Source organism: Macaca fascicularis, chromosome 10, assembly GCF_037993035.2.
Source record: "Macaca fascicularis isolate 582-1 chromosome 10, T2T-MFA8v1.1".
NCBI classification, from domain to species: domain Eukaryota; kingdom Metazoa; phylum Chordata; class Mammalia; order Primates; family Cercopithecidae; genus Macaca; species Macaca fascicularis.
This window is the reverse complement of record NC_088384.1, coordinates 36,440,251-36,460,901: the sequence shown is the minus strand read 5'-3', so window position 1 is coordinate 36,460,901 and position 20,651 is coordinate 36,440,251. Positions and strand designations below refer to the sequence as shown.

Below are 20,651 nucleotides of genomic sequence, written 5' to 3'. Positions count from 1 at the left end.
TGGAGCTTGCAGTGAGCCGAGATCGGGCCACTGCACTCCAGCCTGGGCCACACAGCGAGACTCCGTCTCAAAAAATAAATAAATAAATAAAACACCAACTTCCCTCAAGCAAAGACTTGTTTAATCTCTTTGAAATGATGGAGCACACCAGCCTGAACAACATGGTGAAATCCTGTCTCTAACAAAAATACAAAAATTAGCCAGGCATTCTGGCATGTACCTGTAATCCTAGCTACTCAGGAGGCTGAGGCAGGAGAACTGGTTGAACCTGGGAGGCAGAGATTACGGTGAGCTAAGATCGTGCCATTGCACTCCAGCCTGGGTGACACAGCGAGACTCCATCTAAAAAAAAAAAAAAGAAGAAACAAATGATGGAGCACCTATTACCCTTCTTGCACTAGTTCCTGGGGAGCTCAGAGCCTATCTTTTGCAAGGATCCTTAGCCTCTTGCAGGCCTTTCATGTGTGTTTCCTTCCTGGTTTTCTCCTATTTTTCTCACACCTCTGAACCTGCTGTCAGGTGAAAAATCAAGGTAGGCCCAAAATTTAAGAGCTCATGAATTTGATGGTGTTGGAGTGTCCTAGACAGCCCAGCCCTTGTGGGTGGGGAGTTGGGCAGAGAGGAAGGACGGCATTCCAGGGGGCAGAGCCAGAAGCAGAGGGACTCCAGGCCCAGAGTAGGATTTCCAGGCTGAGGAAAGAGAGGCCATGGGTGGGGAGAAGGTCCAGGACAAGGACAGAGGGTGTATCTGGAGGCTCAGCCAGAAATAGCTCCCTCCAGAAGGCAGGCAGCGAGTTGGAGGGTAAGCTGCAAGGAGGAAGGGGAGGTGGGAGAGAATGGATGGACCGGTGTTCAGTGAGCCGACTCCTCCTATCCTGGCCTATTTCCCCAGGGGACATGCCTGGGAGCCTGTGATCCTCTCCTCCAGGCTGCTTTCCCACTGGTGCCAGGATTCCCCCAATGCCACACTGAGCACCCAGGAGAAGCATCAAATTATATGAGAGATAAGAAATGAAGAGAGGCAGCAGGATTTCTAGTTGACAAAGGATGTTTATTGAGGGTTTACTGGCTACAGGGAGAAGGGCTGGATGGCTTGGGATGCAGAAAGACCCCTCCCCTGGGATCCTGCAGCTCCAGGCCCCTGTAGGTGGGTTGAGGGTTGGAAACCTATGAACATTCTGTAGGGGCTACTGTCTTCTCCACGGTGACATTTGTTTGTGGCTGGCCTATTTCACTAAGTATAATATCTTCAAGTTTCATCCATGTTGTAGAAGACTTTTGAAATCAATTTAAAAATAATTAAAAATTAAAACCTATTAAGACCTATTCAAAGTAGTACATTCTGCAGGGGCCACTGTCTTCTCCACAGTGCTCCCTTCATGCGTGACCTGGCAGCTGAAGATGTTGCGGGATCTCCACTGCTCAGGCGTCAGGCTCAGGTAGCTGCTGGCCATGCACTTGTTCCTCTGTTTGGAGGGCGTGGTCATCTCCACGCCCTGGGTGATGGGGGTACCATCTCCCTTCCAGGGCACCGTCAAGATTCCTAGATAGAAGCACTCATGAGACACACCAGTGTGACCTTGTTGGCTTGGAGCTCTTCAGAGGATGGCAGGAAAAGAGTGACCGAGGGGGTGGCCTTTGGCTGACCTGTGTGGACAGAGGAAGGGGTAAGAGATGACAGGGAGTGTGCGGTGTTGTGGAGCGCCTCTCTCTGTCTAAAGTCTCTGGGAGGGTTCATGGTGTGGCCATCTGGTCCACCCAGGGTCTCTCCCTCCCTCTTCATTCCCTCCTTTCCACTGGAGCCCGCTGGAGAGCAGACAACCCTGCATCTTCCTAGGGGCCTTCCCAAGTCACCTTCTCCAGGCATCCTGGCCCAGTCATTTCCTCTGCAGCCTCGGTTTTCCCGTGTGTACCCAGGGCAGGTTGTGCTCCCTCCTTCCTGGTTTCCGGAGTCTGAGTTTAGAATCTAGGAGTCTCTCCCACAGCACACAAACCTGTCCTGGCACGGTGTGGGAAGGCCCAGGCCTGGCATGGCCTGGAGCCTCCCGTCCCCTGGGGCAACAGGCTGTGCCCCAGCTTGGCCCACTCACCTCTCCTGGTAAACCACAGGCTCCACCCAGACAAACCCTGGGGCTCTGCCGTCGCCCCCGTCCCACCAGCCCGACCACAGGATCCTTCACATCCGCTGGGTTCTTGGGAATGCTTGCCCAGACTTCGGTCACCACAATCCCCATGCCCACCCCAGCAGACTCTGATGCCCCTGGACTTCACATGGTGGCCCTGGAGTTCTCTGCACCCACATTTACTCCCCGCTAGTCACCTCCTGAGTCTAAGGTGCCCTTCCTCCAATGAAGGTGGGAGGTCAACCCATGAACAGAGATACTGGACCCCAGAGGTGACGGGACTCCAGGGACAGACACTTCTCTGCCCCAAGAGACCCTCTCCTTTCTTGTGACTGTCCTGGGAGAGTTGGACTCTCTCAGTCTCACCCAGTCTCATCTGTTCCTCGGTGTCCCCAGGTCCTGACCCAGCGCAAGCCACAGAGCTACAGCCTAGACCCAGAGTCCTCTCTGTGCCTTCCATTGGTCTCCCCTTGGGGTGACCCCTGTGTCCCCAGGCCCCCGTGTGGCCCTCCCAGGCTGGAGGAGCATCCAGCCCTCAGCCTAGACCCTGGGCTCCTGGGGACTGTCTCTAAGGCTACTGCAGGGTCCCTCATCAGAACTGGCCTCTGTCCGTCACTCAGACATCCGCTCTGGGAGAGGGGAGGAGCCCTGACCCTGCCCAATCCCAACACAGGCACTGGGACCAGGCTGTGTCCTGCTGTTGGAACCTGAAGGCGGCTTTTCCCACTGTGTTGGCCCTTCCTGCAGGATACCCTGAGACTAGCCCGCTTCCCTCAAACTCCATGGAGAAAGGAAGGGTTCCATGCTTAAGACTTGGAGGGCAGAGAAGAAGCCCCAGAGAAAGAAAGCAGACTTTTCCCGAGATTAGGAGAGGGTGGGACAGGCTGGGGAAAGTTATCAGAGCCACCTACCTAAAACGGTGAGCTGGGTCCCGCTGCCAAACACATGCCTCGGTGAATTATGCTTGGATTGAAACCTCCGGGGCCAGCACCTGGGGCCAGTCCAGGAGCTGTGCTGGAGCAGGAACCTGCTGGGTGTGAGGGGTACAGGGCTGCAGTGTGGAGGTTGTGACCTAGGCACAGGGCAGGGGGTGCCCAGTATCCCAGTAGTGTCTCTGTGCCTGTCACTTCTCTGCAGCAGGTGCCGCCCACAGCCTTGGAGTCACCCCAGCCTGTGTCCCACTCTCTGAAGCTGTTGGTGCCGATGGCAACGCTGGCCCAGTGGGTCCCAGCAACTCCCTGAGTGACAGATCCCCTGAAGCAGCTGTGTGGTGTGGCTGAGGAGTGCTGAGCTGGCTCAGATCTGCTCAACTTCACTTGGCCCCATTTTAAGGGCCTCTGAAATCCACCACAAGTGTCCCCAGTCAAGCCAGGCTGCCAGGCTGACTTCCTCCCTGGACCAGGACACTGGGTCATTCCCGACTCAAGACAAGATTCTTCTGCTTTTATATCTATCCAGGGAGATGCAGCTCAGTCTCACATTGTTCATGAAGCCTTTTCTGATCATTCATTCCATCTGTCCATCCGTCCATCTATTCATCCGTCTTTGTATCCATCTATCATCTGTCCATTCATCCATCCATTCACCTGTCCGTCCAGCCATAAATCCATCCTGTCTACCAGGCACTGTTTTCTGTGCTGGGGACATGGTGTGGTCCCCCATGCTCTCACCCCCATCTCTCCCAGGTCATGGCCAAAAAGGCACTCCTCATGGTCATGTCCAAAGTCCTTCTGCTGTACCTGGTGTCTCTGCTGGATGTGACACGGGGCTGGTCCCTCCTTCCAGTGACTCTTTTCCCCTTGGGGTCTGACTCCCCTTTCCTCTTCCCCTGGCATCTGTTTCTCCATGGCCCATGACCAGCTGCTGACTACCCCAGACCCCCACCCAGTCCTCTTTCTTGGCCATTTTCACACTCTGTGACCCCCACTATTGCCCACATGGTGAGGCTGGAGTCAATCCCAGCTCCAAACCCTCTCAGCTCAACTGCCTACTGACCATGCCCAGTGAGCTACCCAACAGGACTCTCAAACTAATCACATCCAGAGGAGATGACCACCTTCCCCCAGCCCAGCTCATTTTCCACCTTCAACTCATCACAATGACCATGGGCGGTCTCAGTCCCTCAGCCAGAAACCTGGAGTCCCTGGACTCAGTCACCTCGCCTCCCACACTGAAACGGCTTCTGCGTACTTAGTTACTGCATTTAGACATTCTTTTTTTTTTTTTTCGCTTTGAGACAGAATTTCGCTCTGTCACCCAGGCTGGCGTGATCTCACATCAACTCTGACTCCCAGGTTCTAGGCAATTCTGTCTCAGTCTCCAGAGTAGCTGGGATTACAGGCATGTGCCACCACACCCGGCTAATTTTGTATTTTCAGTAGAGATGGGATTTCACCATGTTGGCCAGGCTGGTGTTGAACTCCTGACCTCAGGTGATCTGCCCACCTTGGCCTCCCAAGGTGCTGGGATTACAGGCATAAGCCACCGTACCCGGTGACATTCCCTTTAAAGCTAAAAGAAGGCTCAATATAATTAAGAAACAATAAAACCACCTTCTGAGACTCCAAAACCACAAGAAGAGTGAACTTTGCTTTTCTGGATTTTAATCTCAAACTCTCTTTGATACAAGGATGTGGTGTTGAGCTGGGGCTTACTGGGTGCAAGCTCCCTGCCAGGGGTTCAGACCAGAGTGTTTCTACCTTAGAAGCTGGTCTAGTAATTGGTGATTGGTTTTGTGATGTGAACATAAGATTTTTCTTTGTTTATTTGCTTATTTATTTGTTGAGACAGGGTCTCACTCTGATACCCAAACTGGAATAAAGTGGTGCCATCACAGCTCACTGCAGCCTTGATCTCCTGGGCTCGAGTGATCCTCACACCTCAGCCTCCTGAGTAGCTGGGACCACAGGCATGTGCTACCACGCACAGCTATTTTTCTTGTAATATTTTTTGGTAGAAATGGGGTCTCACCATGTTGCCCAGGCTGGTCTCGAGCTCCTGGGCCTCCCAAAGTGCTGGGATTATAGGCATGAGCCACCATGCCCAGCGAGATTTTCTTTTTTCTTTTTTGAGATGGATTCTTGCTCTGTCACCACGTTGGAGTGCAGTGATGCGACCTTGGCTCACTGCAACCTCCGTCTCCCAGGTTCAACTGAGAGTCCTGCCTCAGCCTCCAACTAGCTGGGACTACAGGCGCACACCACCAAGCTCACCTAATTTTTCTATTTTTAGTAGAGATAGGGTTTCACCATGTTGGCCATTATGGTTTCAAACTCCTGAGCTCATGATCCACCCACCTCCGCCTCCCAAAGTGCTAGGATTATAGGCCTAAGCCACCGTGACTGACCTTTATTTTTTATTTTCAAGAAAAACTTTGTTTTTTGAGGTGGAGTCTCGCTCAGTCACCCAGGTTGGAGTGCAGTGGCGGCATCTTGGCTCACTGCAACCTCCGCCTCCCAGGTTCAAGTGATTCTCCTACTTCAGCCTCCAAGTTGCTGGGACTACAGGCACGTGCCACCATGCCTGGCTAATTTTTCTTTTTGTTTTTGATTTTGGTTTTTTGAGCCTCCCAAGTAGTTGGGATTACAGGCATGCACCACCACACCTGGATAATTTTTCTTTTTGTTTTTGATTTGGGTTTTTTGAGCCTCCCAAGTAGTTGGGATTATAGGCGTGCACCACCACGCCTGGCTAATTTTTTGTATTTTTAGTAGAGATAGGGTTTCTCCACGTTGGCCAGGCTGGTTTTGAAATTCCATCCTCAGGTGATCTGCCCTCCTCAACCTCCCAAAGTGATGGGATTACAGGTGTGAGCCACCACACCTGGATCCATTTTTATAATTGCACTCAAACATACATAGCATCAATATTTCCACTTTAGTTTTAAATGTACAGCTCGGTGACACTAACTACATTCACACTATTGGGAAACCTTCACCACCATCCATCTCCAGAACTCTTTCATCTTCCCAAACAGAAACTCTAAACCCATTAACTACAGTCCCCCATTCTTCCTTCCCCCTCGCCCTGATAACCTCAAATCTACTTTCTGTCTATGTGAATTTGCCAATTCTAGGTACCTCATAAAAGTGGATTCAAATGATATTTGTTTGTGGCTGGCCTATTTCACTAAGTATAATATCTTCAAGATTCATCCATGTTGTAGGAGATTTTTGAAATCAATTTAAAAATAATTAACAATTAATACCTATTAAGACCTATTCAAAGTAGTACAGCCAGGCGCAGAGGCTCACGTCTGTAATCCCAGCACTGTGGGAGGCCGAGGCGGTGGGGGGAATCACCAGGCCAGGGGATCGAGACCATCCTGGCTAACACAGTGAAACCCCGCCTCTACTAAAAATACAAAAAAATAGCTGGGCATGGTGGCACGCACCTGCAGTCCCAGCTACTTGGGAGGCTGAAGCAGAAGAATCGCTTGAACCCAGGAGATGGAGGTTTCAGTGAGCCAAGATTGTGCCACTGCAGTCCAGCCTGGGTGACAGAGCAGGACTCTGTCTTAAAACAATTTTTTTAAAGAAGGCTCAAATGTGTCCGTTGAAAAGTGTGTTGGGTCTGTCAGTATACAGTATATGAAATGTATGAAAGGTATCCTGTTCCAGAGTTAAGTTTGGAAAGCTGAGGACCCTCTGCATATACATGGCACACCCTTTCCCTGCACCACAGTATCTTCAAAAACTCTTCCCTCCAATCTTTTTTTTTTTTTTTTTTTTTTTTTTTTGAGACAGGGTCTCACTCTGTCACCCAGGCTGGAGTGCAGTGGCATGATCACAGCTCACTGCAGCCTTGACCTCCTCAAGCGATCCTCCCATCTCAGCCTCCTGAGTAGCTGGGATTATAGGGATGAGCAACTACAATCAGTTAATTTTTTTTTAATTTTTATTTTTAGAGATGGGGTCCCACAATGCTGCCCAGCTCATCGGGAACTCCTGCGTACAAGCAATCCACCCACCTTGGCCTCCCAAAATGCTGAGATTACAGGCATGAACCACCACACCTGGCCTCCAATCTCTTCCAATTTCAGAATCTTATCTTTCTATCACTGTAACACTATTTCCCTCACAGGATGCAAGGTTATCATCAAGAAAGGCAGTAAAGGTGAAGATTTCTAGCATTTCTCTCTCAGTCCCATTTGATGCTTGCATCTTATTTTGCATTGCACTTAACATCTTGACATATGGAATACTTGTCAGTTAGGCTTACAACAGCCTTAGAGTGATCATGTGGGTAATCTTGATGAGATATATGATCATTAAATTCTAACCTAAATGTAGCATCCAAACATAAGACAAATACTTACATGTGATAAATCCTGTATGAAAGAGAGGATAACCGTGCCCACCTCTGATAATCTGTCGCAAATCAAGGCAGTAAAATTCCTGCAAAGAAAAAAAAAAAAAGCATGTCTGCCAGTTGCAGGCCTGTGTTACAGAAGGCTCTTTCTAGGGGCACCAGAGGGAATGGAGTGTAATTCAAACTAGAAGCCTTTGAAAGCGAGAGCTAGCTCACCTATTGAGGTTATACCTTTTAACTTCACTCAACTGCAGTAGTCAGGACTCTTGTTCCAAGTGACAGAAACGCCACTCAAACTAGCTTAAGCCTAAAGACAGATTTATGGACTGTCTCATGGAATTCATAAACAAGATCGTTCTGACTATCTCTCAGAACTCATTGGCCTTAAGAACTCTGTGGAGCCAGACTCAAACACCACTCTCTTCTCTTGTCATGTCTCCGTTTCTTTGAGATTTGTCCTTATTTCTCAGCAATTCCCCCAACCCTCTAGTTCACATAATCTGAAGCATGGTTACCAGGCGCTCCTAAACTTTATATTTTGCAATCAGAGAGCCTAGTTCAACTCTTTTTCAGTCTCCGTTTGAAAAATCTGTATAAGGACATTTATTGGACTGGCCTGGGCAGGTGCGTTTCCCTGAATCAATCAGCACTGGGCATAGGACAAGTTCACATAATAATCGGGCAACCTAGAAAAAGGAAGTAAGGAGCAGAGGCAGCCCTTAGAAGGCAAGTAGTGCCAGAATGACATTCCCATGGGTGTTCTCTGAATCAACAACCCTACCATCCTGATGTTTTCTTCTGCATTCATTAATATTTGTGTGAGTCTGGAGAAATAGACCATGTTCATGGATTGGAATACTCAATATCATAAAGATCAGTTCTCCTCAAAGTGATTTGTAGATTACATGTAATTCTTATCAAAATCTAAACAGATTTCTTTCTTTTCTTATTTATTTACTTATTTATTTAGAGACAGAGTCTCCCTCTGTCACCCAGGATGGAGTGCAGTGGCACAATCTTGGCTCACTGCAAGCTCTGCCTCCCGCATTCACGCCACTCTCCTGCCTCAGCCTCCCAAGTAGCTGGGACAACAGGTGCCCGCCACGACGCCCGGCTTTTTTTCTTTTCTTTTGTATTTTTGGTAGAGATGGGGCTTCACGGTTTTAGCCAGAATGGTCTCGAGTTCTTGACTTTGTGATCTGCCTGCCTCGGCCTCCCAACGTGCTGGGATTACAGATGTGAGCCACTGCGTCCAGCGCTTTTTTTTTTTTTTTAAACAGTCATCATTAGGATGAATCTCAACATATTTCTTAATAAATATTGGCCGGGCGCGGTGGCTCATGCCTGTAATCCCAGCACTTTGGGAGGCCGAGACGGGCGGATCACGAGGTCAGGAGATCGAGACCATCCTGGCTAACACGGTGAAACCCCGTCTCTACTAAAAAATACAAAAAACTAGCCGGGCGAGGTGGTGGGCGCCTGTAGTCCCAGCTACTCGGGAGGCTGAGGCAGGAGAATGGCGTGAACCCGGGAGGCGGAGCTTGCAGTGAGCTGAGATCCGGCCACTGCACTCCAGCCTGGGTGACAGAGCGAGACTCCGTCTCAAAAAAAAAAAAAAAAAAAAAAAAAAAAAAAAAAAAATATTGACAAGCTGATTCTAATTTTTTTTTTAGAAAGCCTCTTGCTCTGTTGTCTAAGCTGGAGTATAGTGGTGCAATTACAGCTCACTGAAGCCTCAAACTCCTGGGCTCAAGCAATCCTCCCACCTCAGTCTCTCCAAGTGCTAGGATTACATATGTCTGCCACCACACCCGGCTAATTCTAAATTTATATGAAAATGCAGGCTGGTTGTGGTGGCTTATGCCTGTAATCCCAAAATTTTGGGAAGCACAGGCGGGTGAATCACCTGAGGTCAAGAGTTCGAGATCAGCCTGGCCAACATGGCAAACCCCATCTCTACTATAAAAACACAAAAAAGTTAGCCAAGTGTAGTGACACATGCCTGTAATCCCAGCTACTTGGGAGGCTGAGACAGGAGAAACACGCAAACCTGGGAGGCAGAGGTTACAGTGAGCTGAGCTTGCACCATTGTACTCCAGCCTGGGCAACAAGAGCAAAACTCTGTCTCAAAGAAAAAAAAAAATGCAAAGGGCCAAGAATAGTCAAAATACTGGCTTGTTCTGAAAGCTCTGGTCTGAGATAATCCTTTTTTTTTTTTTTTTTTTTGAGACAGAGTCTCCTCGCTCTGTTGCCCAGGCTGGAGTTCCTTGGTGTGGTCTTGGCTCACTGTAAGCTCTACCTCCTGGGCTCACACCATTCTCCCGCCTCAACCTCTCAAGCAGCTGGGACAACAGGCACCCACCACCACCCTCGCTAATTTTTTGTGTTTTTAGTAGAGACGGGGTTTCACCGTGTTAGCCAGGATGGTCTCGATACCTGACCTCGTGATCTGCCCGCCTCTGCCTCCCAAAGTGCTGGGATTACAGGCATGAGCCACCGTGCCCGGCCAGACGAGATGATCTACTTCTTACTGACTTCAAGATGTGATAAAAGGCTTGGCACAGTGGCTTATGCCTGTAATGCCAACACTGGGAGGCTGAGGCGGGAGGATTACTTGAGGTCAGGAATTGGAGACCAGTCCAGGCAACATGGCAGGAGCTTGTTTCTGCAGAAAAAGTCAAAAAAAAAAAAAAATAGCTGGGCAGGATGATACACACCTATAGCCCCAGCTATCCAGGAGGCTGAGTCAGGATGATTATTTGAGCCGAGGAGTTCAAGGCTATCGTGGCTGAGGTGGGCAGATCACGAGGTCAGGAGAGCAAGACCATCCTGGCTAACATAGTGAAACGCTGTCTCTACTGAAAATACAAAAAAATTAGCCGGGCGTGGTGGCAGGTGCCTGTAGTCCCAGCTACTCAGGAGGCTGAGGCAGGAGAATGGCACGAACCTGGGAGGCGGAGCTTGCACTGTACTCCAGCCTGGGCAACAAAGTGAGACTCCATCTCAAAACAAACAAAACAAAACAAAACAAAGGAAAGAACAAAATCCTAGCAGAATGCTGCCCATAGCGAGTCTTCACTCAGGAATGCCCATTTGGCCACACAGTAGCTCTCAGGAAAAAAACATTAATTAGTTCACCAATAGAGCAAGGAAACTCACTCATTAGCTTTAGGTCTGTTTTACTGCAGATGCAGTAATTGTCTAAAATATCACGGAGTTATTCCAAGAAGCATTCATTGAGAATGTATTCTCTTTATGTTCTACCCTACTCCTTCTACCTTGGTCTCCAGCATTCTGATTTTCCAATATCCTTATGCACTGTGCCCTTTTTAATTTTTGAGACAGAGTCTCACTCTCGCAGGCTGGAGTGCAGTGGTGCCATCGCAGCTCGCACCTCACTGCAACCTCCGCCTCTTGGATTCAAGTGATTCTCAAATTTCAGCTTCCTGAGTAGCTGGGATTACAAGCACGTGCCAACGCGCCCATCTAATTTTTGTATTTTTAGTAGACACAGGGTATCACCATGGTGGCTAGGCTGGTGTCAAACCCCTGGCCTCAAGTGAACCGTCCACCACTGCCTCCCAAAGTCTTGGGATTACAGGCAAGCCACCGCACGTAGCCTGTTGTGCTCACTTTAAATATGGAAATACTGGTATGTTGGTTGGTGTAATACTATTGTTTTGGCCTGAATCTGAAATCTGAATTATTTTGTATTGAGACTATTCATGGAGTTTTTTGATTCACTAAAATTCCAAATTGAACAAGGATACACTTAATTAATTTAAAAATAATTTTTCCAGTCTGAGTGCAGTGGCTCACACCTGTAATCCCAGCACTTTGGGAGACCAAGGCGGGTGAATCATTTGAGGTTTGAAGTTCAAGACCAGCCTGGCCAACATGGCAAAACCCCGTCTCTACAAAAAATACAAAAATTACCCAGCTGTGGTGGCGCAAACCTGTAATCCTAGTTACTCAGGGGGATGAAGTGGGAGAATCACTTGAACTCAGGAGGCGGAGGTTGCAGTGAGCCAAGATCTCACCACTGCACTCCAGCCTGGGAGACAGAGCGAGGGACTCTGTCTCAAAAAATAATAATAATTTTTCCATATTTCACACTTCTATACTTTACTATCTTCGAGAGTCAGAAAATAACACCAACAAAACGGAGCATCTGATGTAATAATAATTTTTTTTTTTTTTTTTTTGAGATGGAGTGGAGTCTCCCTCTGTTGCCCAGGCAGGAGTGCAGTGGCACAGCCTCAACTACTGCAACCTCTGTCTTGAACCTCTGGTTCAAGCTATTATCGTGCCTCAGCTTCCAAGTGGCTGGGATGACAGGCACCTGCCACCGTGCCTGGCTAATTTTTGTATTTTTAGTAGAGACGGGTTTTCGCCATGTTGCCCAGGCTGGTTTCAAACTCCTGACAGGTGATCCACCCACCTTGGCCTCGAAGAGTGCTGGGATTACATACGTGAGCCACTGCGTCCAGCTACTGATACAATAATATTATTCTTAGCTCTGGTTCAAAGACTTTTTGAAGAAGCAGATAATGAACATGACAGAATTGAAACTGACTTGGGGAATCGATTAAAATCTCCATCTAGATCAGGCACAATGGCTCACACCTGTAATCCCAGCACTTTGGGAGGCCAAGACAGGCGGATCACTTGAGGTCAGGATTTCGAGACCAGCCCAGCAAACATGCTGAAACCCCATCTCTACTAAAAATACAAACATTCACTGGGAGTGTTTGTGTGCACCTGTAATCCCAGTTTCTCAGGAGGCTGAGCCACGAGGATCACTTCAACCCAGGAGGTGGAGGTTGCAGTGAGCCACGATCACACCACTGCACTCCAGCCTGGGAAACAGAGTGAGACACTGTCTCAAAAAAAAAAAAAAAAAACAAATCCATATTCATACATGAAGAAACCGAAAGATCAAAAGAAAGCAGAGTGATTTTTTTGGAGCAAAACACACTGCTTGGTGTCAATAAAAAGATTACAGTCCTAACCTTTTCTCCAAGAATTCTGTCAGATAATCTCAAAGTCATCAAAATGAAATGGGATTATTTAAACATGAAGGACTTTGAGAAAAATATTTGGCCAGGCACAGTGACTAAAACTTGTAATCCCAGCACTTTGGAAGGCCAAGGCTGGTAGATCACCTGAGGTCAGGAGTTCAAGACCAGCCTGGCCAACATCATGAAACCCCCTCTCCACTAACAATAAAAAAATTGGCTGGGTACGGGGGTGGGTGCCTCCAATTCCAGCTACTCAGGAGGCTGAGGCAAGACAATCACTTGAACCCAGGAGGTGGACAGTGTGCGCCTGTAATCCCAGTTACTGGAGAGGCTGAGGCACGAGAATTGCTTGAGTTCAGGAGATGGCGGTTGCAGTGAACTGAGATCTCACCACTGCACTGCAGCCTGGGTGACAGAATGAGACTGCCTGAAAAAAAAAAAAAAAATCAGTGCTATTTTATCTTAAGTGTTTTATGATTAAACTTCTAAAATTGTCTTTTGCACCAAGTTTATTATTTTTATTGTATTCAACTTTAGATTCATGGGGCACATGTGCAGGTGTGTTCCATGAGTACACTGCAAAATGCTAAGGTTTGGGCTTCTAGTGAACTCATCACCCAAACACTGACCATAGTACCCAATGAGCAGTTTTTCAACCCTTTCCCCTCCTTCCCTCCCCACCTGTGGAGTTCCCAGTGTCTGTTATTTCCATCTTTATGTCCATTTGAACCAACTGTTTAGCTATTTATTTATTAATTTATTTTTGAGACACAGTCTCGCTCCTTCACCCTGCCTGGAGTGCAGTGCTGCCATCTCAGCTCACTGCAACATTTGCCTCCTGGGTTCAAGTGATTCTCCTGTCTCAGCCTTCTGAGTAGCTGGGATTACAGGCATGCACCACCACACTGGGCAAACTTTTGCAATTTTAGTAGAAATGGGGTTCCACCATGTTGGCCAGGCTGGTATCGAACTCCTGACCTCAGGTGATCCACCTGCTTTGCCCTCCCAGAGTGCTGGGATTATAGGTATGAGCCACTGCACCTTGCCTATTTTTAAATAATGCTTAATTTTCTTTCATTTTGCTAATAATTTAGAGTACAATTATATAATGATGATAACTTTTTTTGGGGGGTGGGACAGGGTCTCACTCTGTCACCCAGGCTGGAGTGCAATGGCTCAGTCATGCTTCCCTGCAGCCTCAACTTCCTGGGCTCAAGTGATCCTCCCACCTCAGCCTCCCAAACAGCTGGGACCACAGACATGCACCACCATGCCCAGCTCATTTTTCTATTTTTGTGGAGACAGGGTCTTGCTATGTTGCCCAGGGAGGTGTCAAATTCCTGAGCTCAAGCAATTTACCCCACTTGGCTTCCCCAAGTGCTGGGATTAGAGACCTAAACCACCGTCTCTGGCCTAATAATGTAGAATCTTACTTAACGCTTCATAGTATGATTTTTAAAGTTTGTATTTGAAATGTATTTAAATATGTAGTTTGATCTTTTGAAAAATATTTGAATTCCTAACAGATTATAAAATACTAGTTGTGCCCAGGAGGAGGAGGTTGCAATGAACAGAGATCAAACTGCTGCACTCCAGCCTGGGTGACAGAGCAAGATGCCAGCTCAAAAAAAAAAAAAAAAAAAAAAAATAGTTGTGTTAGGGTTCAAACCAGAGAAGCAGAACCAGTAGGAAAGATACACAGATTCAGATATACACAAACATATAGTGACACACATCTGCATAGATATAGAAATGGATGGCTTCTAGCCAGGCACAGTGGCTCATGCCTGTAATCCCAGCACTTTGGAAGGCCGAGGCAGGCAGATCACCTGAGGTCAGGAGTTTGAGACCAGCCTGGCCAAAACAATGAAACTCTGTCTCTAATAAAAACACAAAAATTAGCCAGGTGTGGTGGTGCATGCCTGCAGTTCCAGCAAATCGAGAGGCTAAGGCAGGAGAATTGCTTGAACCCGGGAGGCACAGATTGCAGTGAACTGAGATCGCGCCACTGCACTCCAGCCTGGGTGACAAAGCTAGACTCCATCTCTAACAAACAAACAAACAAAAAAAATATATACAGACATACATCTAGATAGATAGATAGATTGGTAAAAGCTTGGCTTCTGCATTTGTGGGGTTGGCTAAGCAAGCCCAGAGTCCACAGGACTGGCTGTCAGGAAAGGACAATCACCAGTGGGCTGGAGCCGCACAGGCAGGGCCAAAGCTTGTTTTTCACAGGCACTCAGGAAGAAAGATCCAGAGGGAAGGGAGCAAAATTGTGGACTCAATTGCTATTTGAATTCTGTGCTCCAAGAAGTCCTAAGCCCTCTCTTTTTTAAAAAAAAGAAACATAAACTTTTTGACTGGGTGTGGTGACACAAGCTGTAGTCTCAGCTGCTCAGGAGGTTGAGGCAGGAGAATTGCTTGAGCACAGGAGTTACAATCTAGTCTGAGCAGCATAAGAAGACTTTGGTTCTAAAAAGTATTTAAAAATAGTCCAGCCACACTGGCTCACGACCGTAGTCCCAACACTTTGGGAGGCCAAGGTGGGTAAACTGCTTGAAGCCAGGAGTTCAAGACCAGCCTGGCCAACATGGTGAAACCCCGTCTCTACTAAAAACACAAAAATCAGCCGGGTGTGGTGGCGCATGCCTGTAATCCCAGCTACTTGAGAGGCTGAGGTGGAAGAATTGCTTGAACCTGGGAGGCAGAGCTTGCAGTGAGCCAACATTGCACTGCTGCACTCCAGCCTGGGTGACAGAGTGAGACCCTGTCTCAAAAAAATAAATAAGAAATATTTTCAAAATAAAACACTTTTAATGTTTTTATTATTTTTTTCTTTAGCAGCACATTGGGAAGTTGAGTAAACTTTTAATTTTAAAACAGTTTTACAATTACAGACAAATTGTCAAGACAGCACAAAGTTCACACATACCCTTGTACCTGGCTTCCTTCTTATGAACATCTTAAATTAGTATGGTAAATTGCTACAGTTAAAAAACCTGGCTGGGCATGGTACCTCACACCTATGATCCCAGCACTTTGGGAAGCCAAAGTGGGAGGATTACTTGAGTCTCGAGTTCAAGACTAGCCTGGGATACACAGTGAGACCTTGTTTTAGTTAAAAAAAAAAAAAAATTAAGGCCGGGAGCGGTGGCTCATGCCTATAATCACAACACTTTGGGAGGCCGAGGCAGACGAATCACCTGAGGTCGGGAGTTCAAGAACAGCCTGACCAACATGGAGAAACCCGGTCTCTACTAAAAATACAAAATTAGCCAGACGTGGTGGCGCATGCTTGTAATCCCAGCTACTCCAGAGGCTGATGCAGAAGAATCACTTGAAACCAGGAGGCGGAGGTTGCAATGAGCCAAGATCTCGCCATTGCGAAAGTCTCACCTCCCAAAGTGCTGGGATGACAGGCATTAGCCACCACACCCAGCCTAAATTCTTTGAAACTTACAACTGCGGCCCCAAAACAGTTGTCAATCATTGCACCACTGCCGTCCAGCCTGGGCAACAGTCTAAGGCCTCATCTCACAAAAGGAAAAAGATATATTAAAAATAAATAAATAAATAAAAATTTTTTCCCCTTAAAAACAGGGTATCCCAGTCAGGCACGGTAGCTCACACCTGTAATCCTTGCACTTTGGGAGGCCAAGGAAGGTGAGTAATCTGAGGTGAAGAGTTCAAGACCAACCAGGCCTACATGGTGAAACCCCGTCTCTACTAAAAAAAAAACCCACAAAAATTAGCTGGACACGGTGGAAGGTGCCTGTAATCCCTGCTACTTGGGAGGCTGAGGGAGGAGAATCACTTGAACTTGGCAGACAGACGTTGTAGTGAACCCAAGAGTGCACCAATGCCCTCCAGTCTGGGCTCCTACAGAGTGAGACTCCAGCTCAAAAACAAATACAAATAAAAGAGCCAGGGTCTCCATCTGTTGCCCAGACCAGAGTGCAGTGACGCGGTCACAGCTCACTGCACCATTGACCTCCCATGCTCAACTGATTCTCCTGCCTCAGTAGGTGGGACTACCAGCACGCATCACCATGTCTGGTGAATTTTTTAATTTTTGGGGGTGATGGTCTCACTATGTTGCCCAGGCTGGTCTTGAACTCTTGGCCTGAAGTGATCCTCCTACCAAGTCCTCCCTACAAAGAGCTGGGATGACAGGTGTCAGCCACCGCACCCAGCCCTCCAAAGCTGCCTGTTCCTTGATCACAATGTGTAGCAAAGGGAGCTAGAGTGAGAGCAGCACCGTGGGGAAGGGACAGGACTGCCAGCCTGAGCTATCTGACGTTAGGCCAGACCCCTCTTCTCCAAGCGAGATCAACCACATGAGTGATCTTGGGAGCCCGTGCCCGCTCAGACAGCCTGGATTTTAGCTTCGTAGGTGGACGGGAACCTGTGAAGGTTTAGAGATGCTGGGAGAACGTTTTTCCTGGGAGAGCTTTCCAAATAGGGAACAAACAGAGCCACCCTGGGCCCCGCTGAGGGAGGATCCTACCAGAAGCCGTCACCACTGTCTCGCTCCACACCGGTGGTGATGTTGATGTCATCGATACAGGTAGTTGGTGTCGTGTACAGAAGCACAGACCACTGCAGTCCTCTGTAGTTGAAGAAGTCAAAGTCTGTGTTCTGGATAAAGTAACCCTTGGGATACCTAGGGCGGGAGGACTGTGGTTCGCTGGGCCCTTGCCACGGGTCTTTTGCCCTCAGTTCACATGCCCCCCAGATCAGGGCCTCCTCTCTGCAAAGGCCACCCTGTCCCTGGCAGGAAGACCACAGGGTGGGGCGGGAAGATGGGTGCGTGCAGTGGAGGCAGGATGGTACCCACTTGGACGTGTCGGTCACGTACGGATGGTCCCTGGTGGCACGGTGGGGGGGTGAGCGTGCTCTTGATGGCGACAGTGACGCAGAGGCAGGAGGGCAGGGGCCCCACCTGGAACAGGCTGCTGACATCAGCCTCAAAGAGGAGGTTGCCCCTTTCATGCTCTAGCGTGTGGACACCATTCACCCACTGCAGACATAGGAGATATGGGGAGGGGGTGGCAGGTCGGGGCATGAGGAGGGGCTCTGCTATCGGGCATGCCCTCACATAACCCGCAGCATGGGGCTCAGGGTCCTGCCAGTCAGATGGGAAGAATGACATCCCAGTAGGGTAGATCAGGCCACCTATCCCCCTACACAGGGCACAGCCCCCAGGGCAGGGTAAGGCCCCCCACCGTCCCACCCCAGGAAACAGGCTGCGAGTGCAATCTGAGGGTCCCGTGCTGTTCAGCAGCTGTGCCCACCCACCCGCCCTGCCTGCTCCTGGCCACACTGACCACAATGGCATAGAAGTGGGCACTGCCAATCCTCAGTACCATTCTTGTGTGCAGGTCCTGGATCCATCGCTTCAGCAGGGTCACCTCCCGTTCATACCACACCCAGCTGACAAAATGCCCAGTCCTAGCTGATGTCATTGAAGATGGAGAGAACCGGTATGTCCAAGGTGGGGCCAGGCTGCAAAGAGAAGAGCTGGGCTCAGCTCCTAGGCCCCCAAAGGGATCCGGGACCAGTGTGCTGCACAGCTGTGGCCCCAGGCCTAAAACAAGCCCTGACACATGGTGGGGATTCCTGGTGGAAAAGACAGATAGCTTGCTGATGACAGGTCTACTGCCAGGGCAGGTTGTACACCTGGGCCACTGGGGTCAGGAGACCCTCGTTGGGGCAGATGGCACCCAGTATCTCCTGAGACGGGGTGAACCCAGGGGCACATCCCAGCCAAAGGCAAGAAAGTTCAGACCTGTGACTAAGATGCAAATGACCGACTGTCTGTCACAGGGAGGAAGGCTGGTTAGGGGGATGAAGGAGCTTTGCTTAGGACACTGTGAGTGAGGCCCACGCTGGCAGCCAGCCCTCTCCTCTCTTTCTCTTGTACTGAATACCACAAAAACAGAAACAGAGGATGTAGTCTGGGCATGGTGGTTCACACCTGTAATCCCAGCACTTTGGGAGGCAGAGGCAGGCGGATCACAAGGTCAGGAGTTCGACACCAGCCTGGCCAATATGATGAAACCCCATCTCTATTAAAAATACAAAAATTAACTGGGAGTGGTGGTGGGCGCCTGTAGTCCCAGCTACTAGGGAGGCTGAGGCAGGAGAATCGCTTGAACCCAGGAGGCGGAGGCTGCAGTGAGGCAAGATCATGCCATCGCACTGCAGCCTGGGTGACACAGTGAGACTCTCTCTCAAAAAAAAAAGACAAAGAAAAAGAGGAGGTAGAACAGGCAAACGCGGCCCAGACCTCACCGGATCCCACTTCTCTACTGACCACATCCAAGTCAGAAGGGCAACAGGGGTGGCGTCCTTGGCCTGATGTCACTGTCTGTCCTCTATCTGAACCCTGAAAACCTAGGTACCTTCCCCCCTCGGCAGAGCCGACATCATAAGGTCTAAACTGTCCCCTCCTCCTGATCCCCGGGCCCAGCTCTGTGCAGGGCCGGCCCCTCAGGCCTGACGAGTGTCTGGTGGCTCATGCCTGTAATAAGCGCTTTGGGAAGTTAACGTGGGAGGATGGCTTGAAGTCAGCAGCTCGAGATCAGCCTGGATAAGGTACTGAGACCCTGTATCTTGAAAAACAAAACAAAATGAAAAAGTTGGTTTTTGTTTTGAGACAGAGTCTCAGTCTGTCGCACAGGCTGGAGTGCAGTGGCGAGATCTCGGCTCACTGCAACCTCCGCCTTCCTGGTTCAAGCAATTCTCCTGCCTCTGCATCCCAAGTAGCTGGGATTACAGGTGCTCATCACCACGCCGGCCTAATTTTTTTATTTTTAGTAGAGATGGGTTTCACCACGTTGGCCGGGCTGGTCTTGAACTCCTGGCCTCAGGTGATCCACTCGCCTCGGCCTCCCAAGGTGCTGGGATTACAGGAGTGAGCCACCAAGCCCCACCAAGTTTCTTTCTTTCTTTCTTTTTTTTTAAATTAGGCATGGCGGTCCCAGCTAACTTGCAAGGCTGAGGCGGGAGAATCGCTTGAGCTCAGAAGTCAGGATTGCCCCATTCCGCTCCAACCTGGGCAGCAGGACCAAACCCAGTCTCAAAAACATTTTAAAAATTAAAAATAAATATTAGAAAGGACACTGCCCGGGCTCAGCCTTCGCCTCCGGAGGCGGCTGGACAGGAGCGCTTCCTCCTCCTCCCGCCTCCTCCGCCCTGGCCCTCCTGAGTCTCCCTAGTCCCCCCGGTTCCCCCGTCCTCCAACCCCGCGCCCCCAAGCCCGTTGACCTTTAATCTCCTCCGACCCAGCTCTGGGGCACTCAGGTGAAGGAGGGTGCAGGGCGCCGGGGCTTACGCCATTCCCAACGCCGGGCATCCGGGCGCCTCTCGCAGCGGTCGCAGGTACCTCTGCTCCTGGAAGCCCGGGCGTCGGTTGTCGGAGAAGTGGGTTTGGAAGCTTCAGAGGGAGTGGAGCTCCTTGCGCTCCCGCGAGGAGCTCTCCCGGGTGTACAGCATCCCGCCCAGCAGCGCCTGCGCACAGCCACACAACAGCGGCCCCAGAGCGGCCCAGGACACCGCCACCAGCCAGGTCATACTTCCCGCTCCCAGTCTTGTCAGCCAGTCTGAGGGGATGAGAGCCGCGCCCGCGGAGCCCTGCGGGCCTGTCGCGCGAAGCGCCTGCGGCGTGAGGCGCGTGAGGCCGTCGGCGCCATGTTTGTTGAGGGCGAGTGCCAGGCCTGGAGGGGCGGGGTGGCGCCAGGCGCTGCCCAGTAGGACCTGTGGCTGGAATCTAGGGCTAGGCCTTTGGGGAAGCGGGACCCCCACCCTCAGCTCCAGCCAAGAAGGGCGTCGTCTCCTCCCCATCCCAGCAGAGGCTGGATGATCCAGGGCCACAGGCCAGGACAGAACCCCTGAGATTGGTGGCATCACCGTTTTTCAAGGGGCACCTCCACTTGCTTTCCCCAGCAGGAATTGGAGCAGGCCCCAGCGGAGCCTCTTCCATGACTGCTGGATGCAGCCTCTTGCAGGGATGCACCTCCTTGGGAGGCAGCCGTAGCCTTGATCCTGGACCTCTGGGCCCCCGACCCTAACCAAGGGGGCAGAAGCTCCTTCTTGGCTTTGAAGATACAAGAAGATACAGGGAGAGAGGCCAAGTGCAGTGGCTCAGGCCTGTAATCCCAGCACTTGGGGACGCTGAGGTAGGCGGATCACT

The 20,651-nt window shown here is 49.8% G+C and overlaps 1 pseudogene; it reads right to left on the bottom strand.

Annotated features, from left to right (window-relative positions):
* Nucleotides 1-1,030: 1,030 nt before the first annotated feature.
* Nucleotides 1,031-20,070, bottom strand: LOC102139777 (uncharacterized; annotated as a pseudogene).
* Between the last annotated feature and the right edge of the window lie 581 nt (nt 20,071-20,651).